Raw genomic sequence first — 6,871 nt, 5'->3', positions numbered from 1 at the left:
TCCCCATGGTAATCAAGGTTAAAGTCAGAGAAAAATTATATTCCCTTCAGTGGGTACATCAAGATGAGCTGAATAGTTTTAGAAGACTAGCCTACTGGATCAATTCTTTTCTATGATAATATCATTTTAACTAAATTTGACTTTCCTGATTCACTGCCAAGATGTTTGTTGACTCTTTTCTTGAGAAAATCTTGACTTCTAATAACTTTTGCATGGAGCCAGGAGTCTACTATTTCTTTTATCATACATTCCCTTTTTTCAAATGCTTGTGATGAAGATTGTTATAAGATTTAGTTGGTTCAGTACTCACAGTTTCAACAGACTTTTAGTAAGTTACTAATGTGTTAGAAGCCGTAACATAATTTTAGTATTCAGAGGTCAATTCTTAAGGATGGTCAATTCTCCTATTCTTGCTGATAACATTGGGCACTCTTTGTCCTTGAACAGCTACAAATATAATAAATTCATTCAGTCTACAAATGTTCATTAGACCTACAAAGTGCTATTCACTAGGGACGTGGTGGAGTAAGTCACACTGTAGGAAACTTAGTGTTTAATAAGGGAGGCAACAAACATTCACATTATAGTGTGAAAAGCAAGATGAGCAAGGAAGGGCTGGTTTTTAATATCTGGAAAAGTCGGGGAGAAAGTGAAACTTGGCTGAGTCGTAGGGTATGAATAGGAGTTAGTCATCTGAATGTGCACAATATGGAATGAAAGCTGTGGAGGCAACAGCTTATAAAATGCTATAAAGATAAGAGGACAATTTAAGGAACTAACCACAGTGCATATGGGAGAGGAGGGAGAAAGGGGTTCAGTCAGCATGGCAGGGGTTGGACTGCGAAGGCTGTTGAGGCAAAATGCATAGTTTCTAAAGGGTTTCAGGTGATCATGTGACAAGATTAGAAAGGGGCAGTTTGACAGTTAAGGACTACACTATGTGGGTTTTAATCCTTTCCTCATCCCTTTGAATGCCTCAGTTTTCCTGTCCGGGAGTAACTCTGACTCAAAAGGTTGTCATAAGGATTAAATGAATTAATACATGTAAAGTGCTTTAATAGTTCCTAGCACACATGCTCAATAAATGTTCAGTATTTGTTATTGTGATAACTCTGGATTGGATGGTAACAATCTAGGGCAGGGAAATTAACCACTCTTTGGTGTTAGTCCAGGGAATAAAGGACAAAAGTATGAATTAAGACAGTGACAACAGGGAGGGAAGAGGTATACATTATGGAGATCTGGAAGGTACAAGCAACAAGATATGGTGACCCACTGGCCAAAGTAGGAATATGGCAAAAATCTACTGGAAGAGAAGGGTGGGGACAAGGATGGCCTCAGGATTCTGGATAGGTTGTTTGGATTGACAGTGGTGTTAGTCAACTGAGATAGAGAATATAGGAGGAGGAGCCGGTGTTTGCGAGAAGACTGTGAGTTCAATTTATCTTTGAAATGTTGGTGGTATAGCATGAAGTATCTAGAAATATGGGTCTAAACTTAGGAAGAAGTTTCTTGTTAAAGATATCAGTTTGAGCTTATCAGCTTATAGGTAGTAATTGAAGCCACATGCATCAATTGAAATACTTTGGGCTGCAAGTAACTCAGAAATCCAACTCAAAGTGACTCAAAAATCAAAGGAGATTTATTAACTTGGAAAAATGGAAAAGCCCAGAGGAGGGGTGGTGATCAGGCTCATATGGTGACAGGCTCCAGTCTTATTTCTCTGGCATACTCCAAACTCTGCCTGCTTCCTCATAGTCTTCTCCCCTGACTCATGGCCCATGGCTCCATCAGCTCCAGGCCTCATTCATGGGCACATCCAACGATGTCCAAAAAAAAAAAGACAGAACATATTGGAAGTGTCTCTCTTAAAAGGAGAAGGCACAGAAGCCTTCCCCAGAACTCTGCAGTCCATTCACTTGAAGAGTTTGGGCCCACGCATGGAGCTTGGGGTGGAGCTGTCGCTCTAGAAGCACAGGAGGGAGGGATGGGTACTTGAATGAGAACTGGCATTCTGTTAGAAAACAAACATGACAGGGGCGCCTGGGTGGCTCAGTCGATTAAGCGTCCGACTTCAGCTCAGGTCACGATCTCACAGTCTGTGAGTTTGAGCCCCGCGTCGGGCTCTGTGCTGACAGCTCAGAGCCTGGAGCCTGCTTTGGATTCTGTGTCTCCCTCTCTCTCTGCCCTTCTCCCGCTCATGCTCTGTCTCTCCATTGCTCTGTCTCTCTGTCTCTCTCAAAAATAAACATTATAAAAAAAAAGAAAGAAAAGAACTTGACAGTCAACAAGGCTCACTATGCTATAGAAATAGATGAGCTTCCTCAAAGAGACTAAGAAGGGCTAGGACAAAATCCTGGGGAATAGCTAGACTTCAGGAGTGTTTAGAGAAAGAAGAATCTTGGATTATTTTGAAATACATCTTAACTTCCGTTTGGCTCTGGTTAAACTGAGCAGAATTGTCTTACATGTGACAGAGTAGGTGGAGAAAATTAATCTAGGAAGTAGATCATTGAGAAAAAAGGAATATCACTGTGTACAGAGAATCATGATAACTGGCAGGAAGTCTTTTTAGGTCATGTGCTGATAATAATTAGCATTTACAAAAAAAAAAGTGATAATTAGCATTTACTGAGCTCTTACTCTATGCTGGATTCCATGTCAAGTTCTCATGTAGTCTTTCCAGTGACCTCTGGGAGTCACGTACTCTGATGAGTATCACCATTTACAGGTAAGGAGGCTAAGCTCACTGAGATTAAGTATGTAGCAAGGCTTCATACTCAGTAAGTGGCAGAGGGGGACTTGAACCTAAGCCTGTATGCCATTAATACATGTTCCTAAGCACCACTCCTGAGGTAGGAACGGGCCCATTACTTAGTATCTCTTGCATCTTATTAACTCTGAATTCTTCAGAGATTTTGCCTTCAGCCAACTTTAGATCATTTAGTTTGATGACTACCTGTTGGTGGACTTTAGGCATTCTTTTCAGTGCAGCTGTTTCCTCCTCAGAAAGGTTGTGGCCACTCTTAAAATCAAAGGGGAGAGAGAAGCCATTGGCAAAAGAAGGATGGTGTGTGAGTTTCAGAGTCTCTTGTCATTTGTTATATTTTATTTTTTTTTATTTTTTTTTTTTAATTTTTTTTTCAACGTTTATTTATTTTTGGGACAGAGAGAGACAGAGCATGAACGGGCGAGGGGCACAGAGAGAGGGAGACACAGAATCGGAAACAGGCTCCAGGCTCTGAGCCATCAGCCCAGAGCCCGACGCGGGGCTCGAACTCACGGACCGTGAGATCGTGACCTGGTTGAAGTCGGACGCTTAACCGACTGCGCCACCCAGGCGCCCCTGTTATATTTTAAAATATAACAGAAACCAAACTCAAGTCACCAGATACCAGAATTCTTGAGGGAGACATTTTTGTAAGAGGTCTGTGAATCCATGTTTGACCAGCATTTATTTGGAAAATAAACAAAACCCGTGGTCTTGCATATACAGAGAGCTCAAAAAATGGCAGCTGAATAAGGCCATGACTGAAGAGAAGGTTAGAGTCCTGTCATATAGAGTAGCTGGGCTTTATTCTGAAGGTGACTCATGGTGACCCAGAAGGACTTTAGTGGAGAGGACCATGTGGTCAGAGTTTTTTTTAAGGGGAGTGGGAGTAGATCATCATGTCATGAATTCCTATGGCCAAGATGGAAGGCTGAGAGAACAGTTAGGAAGCTATTTGTGATGGTCCAGAAGAGAGATTTTATGGGCTCCTGTGTTGGCTGTAAAGATGGAGCTGGGAGTTGAGGGGTGCAGATAGGGGGAGAAGTGATGAATTAAGAGGTAAGAGGATTCTAGGCTGAATCTCGGGTTTTTGGACTGAGTGACTGGGTCACTAGTGGTACACATCACCGAGATAGCTGTAGAGCAAGAGGATGGTAAGGTCAAGTTTGGGCAAACTGAGTTTGAGGACCCATAGGGCAGCCAGATGGAGGTGTCTTGTAGGTGACTGGATATACAGGCCCAGGGCTCAGGGGAGAGGGCAGGGAAAAAGCACTGTGCATGGTGATTTCTATACAGTGAGTCAGAGTGGGATGAGGAGATCTTTGCCACCAGTTCTGACTCAGTTCCTGAACTGGACTTGAGTTTTTCATTTAAACATTTCTGGAACCAGGGCGTCTGGGTGGCTCCATGGGTTAAGGGTCCAACTCTGGATTTCGGGTCAGGTCATGATCTCACAGTTTGTGAGGTCGAGCCCTGCATTGAGCTTTGCACTGCGAGTGCTTTGGATTCTCTCTCTCCCTCTCTCTCTCTGCCCCTCCCACACTCATGCTGTCTCTGTCTCTCACAAAATAAATAAATAAACTTTACAAAAAAAAAGAAAAATCTGGAATCTAATGTGGTACCGTTTGCAGAGTAAGCAGAGGACAGATTGCATTGCCGGTTGGCAACGTGAGGAAAGACAAACTGGCATTTCTTCAAAACCGTGTATCATGATAACATGGTTATCATGCCCCGTGTAGGAGGTGGTGGCTGAGGACGTGAGGGACATGAGTACCTGAACTCCTAAGCAGGGCATGTCACTGCACCTGGATAGCTTCTATCTCTTCTTGTCTCTTATCTCTCAAGCTGTTCAGCTGCTTAGTCCTGTTGCCTCCCGGGCTCTCTGTGGTCCAGGGACTGATGCATCATTCTGTGGCAAAGCCAATGAGAACAACAACAAAAAAAGATAAATGATTAAAAACTCACTCTTTTGTGTTCCTTCCAGGCTTCTTTTCAAATGGTTGCAATTCTTAAAATGCCATATTTTGGAAAAATATAAGAATCTCCTATTTATTGCACCTTAGCTTATAAAATGAGAACTTGTAGCTCAAATCTCTCTCATCAGATTTGGGGATAAAGAGACTTCTCCACTCACCACTGACAGCTGTGTGAGGAACAGCCCCATGATATGATGGAGCTCCATTGATTTTTCATAAAAGTTTAATAAGATGATACAGGTCAAAAGCTTTGCAAAGTTTGCTATAAATTTTAGTGAGGAACTGAGCAAGATGTAATTGGATAAGAAAATAGGAATGAAACTTGTATCGTGCAGCAGGGGTAATGGGAGAATAATGAGAATGAGGTCCCTCTTTACTGTCACTGAGGAGTGAGTATATTCTGTTACCAGTCAGTTATTTAAATGTCATTTAAGTTGATCAGGTACATTTGTAGGAATGCAGGTAAGATAGGACAATCAGTACGCTTTGCATAGGCCTCCATTTCCAGGTAGTGTTTTGGGTTAGGTTGTTTAATACCAAAATAAAGGAGAGTGTAGATTATCTTTTTTTGAAAACCAGCTGCTCAGTTTCCCGTAATTTATGTGTTATTGATTTACTTTAAATTTTCTAAATGAATGCAAATTTATTTCATTTTTATGTGAGACAGTATCTTTTTCTTAAAAGATGACTCTGCTTTTCACTTTCATAATATATTTTAATTTAAGATTTTCAAGGTCTATTTTCTTTCAGTAGCATTGGAAATGATACCAAGTCTAACACTGCTTTATTATTATTATTATTATTATTATTAAGTGATGATCTCTTTAAAGACCTTTGGAGAGTATCTGTCATTGATTTAAATTTTCTTGCTCAACAGTGCACACTCCATGTAATCAATCTGTTTATAATCAATTGAACATCATGGAATATCACACACAGACTAATGATGTTCTTTACAACTGTGTTTCTGAAGAGGTACAGAAACAATAGACTTTAACGTTACAGTTAATTCCATGTGACTTCATTTGCCTTATTAATATCTCAATTGCCAGATGAATTTTCTCTTTCCCTTGTTGATGAAATTTAGGATACCGTTAAATGGATGGCTTTAGAATCTTTTCTCTGATATGCACAAAGCAGCTAGTTCCCATTCTGGTTTAAGAGACCCAAACCTAAATGAGACCGAGAGGGAAAAATGATGTAGGGAAAAATATTTTCAAAAAGCAGCCTTATAATTTAGGATACCAGTAAATTACTAGGAAGTTGTGCAACCGCTATTTAATGGACATGAACTAATTATAGCCCAAAGTGGTGAGTTTCATCCTGCGGATATACAGTATAATTCCTTTTAGAGAAGCAATGACATGTTGTTAATACCGTGCCATATTAGCTTATACACCCAAAATTTCAAAGAGATTTCTTAAAAGGGGGCATTGCAAAGAACCAGCATGTAGCAATCTGAGCCTTGGACTTTGAACTATTCTTTGATAGCTCTTTTGTAAATGAATCCACATAACAAAAAATCCTGAGCCGCAATTCCCTATTCTGTGACATTTGTATCTCTGTAACAACCACTTTTGTTTATTAGTGACAGTAAAAATGACAATAGCCAACAATTCTTGAACCTTCACTTGTTGCCAAGTGCTTTCTCCTTAGTTCATTTAGCCCTGCCAATAATTCTGAGATAACACGTGGAAAAACGGTAGCTCAGAGAGGTTCAGGAACTTGCCCAAGGTCACACAGTTAATAAATGGAGGAACCTGGTTTCAAACCTAGGTTGGCCTGTGCAGCATCACTCATCTTAGTTTGGGATGGCTAATTGTGCCATTATTAGTCTGGGGGCTCAGAGCGATGGTGATTTTCCCAGTACCTGGTAGCTCTCAAGGGTGTTGTATGCTTTTGGAAGGATAGAGGCAGCCTGCCTGTTAAGCTCTAAAGGAAATGTGTTTTGTACTTTTGATCAAAGCTTGTCCTTAGAGCAGGGGTTTTATACCAAAGGGTCTGCCGAGTGCCTCTCCCGGGGCTTAGAACCTGCAGATGGTCCTAGGGTTCCTCAAGTCTCCCGAGTGGGAGACATATTTATTCAGATGTTGGGTTTCTGCCTCATTAGATCCAGGAAATGCTT

The sequence above is a fragment of the Herpailurus yagouaroundi genome, unplaced genomic scaffold (assembly GCF_014898765.1).
Source record: "Herpailurus yagouaroundi ecotype Mexico unplaced genomic scaffold, PumYag 308, whole genome shotgun sequence".
NCBI classification, from domain to species: Eukaryota; Metazoa; Chordata; class Mammalia; order Carnivora; family Felidae; genus Herpailurus; species Herpailurus yagouaroundi.
Note: the sequence above shows the minus strand (reverse complement) of the source record.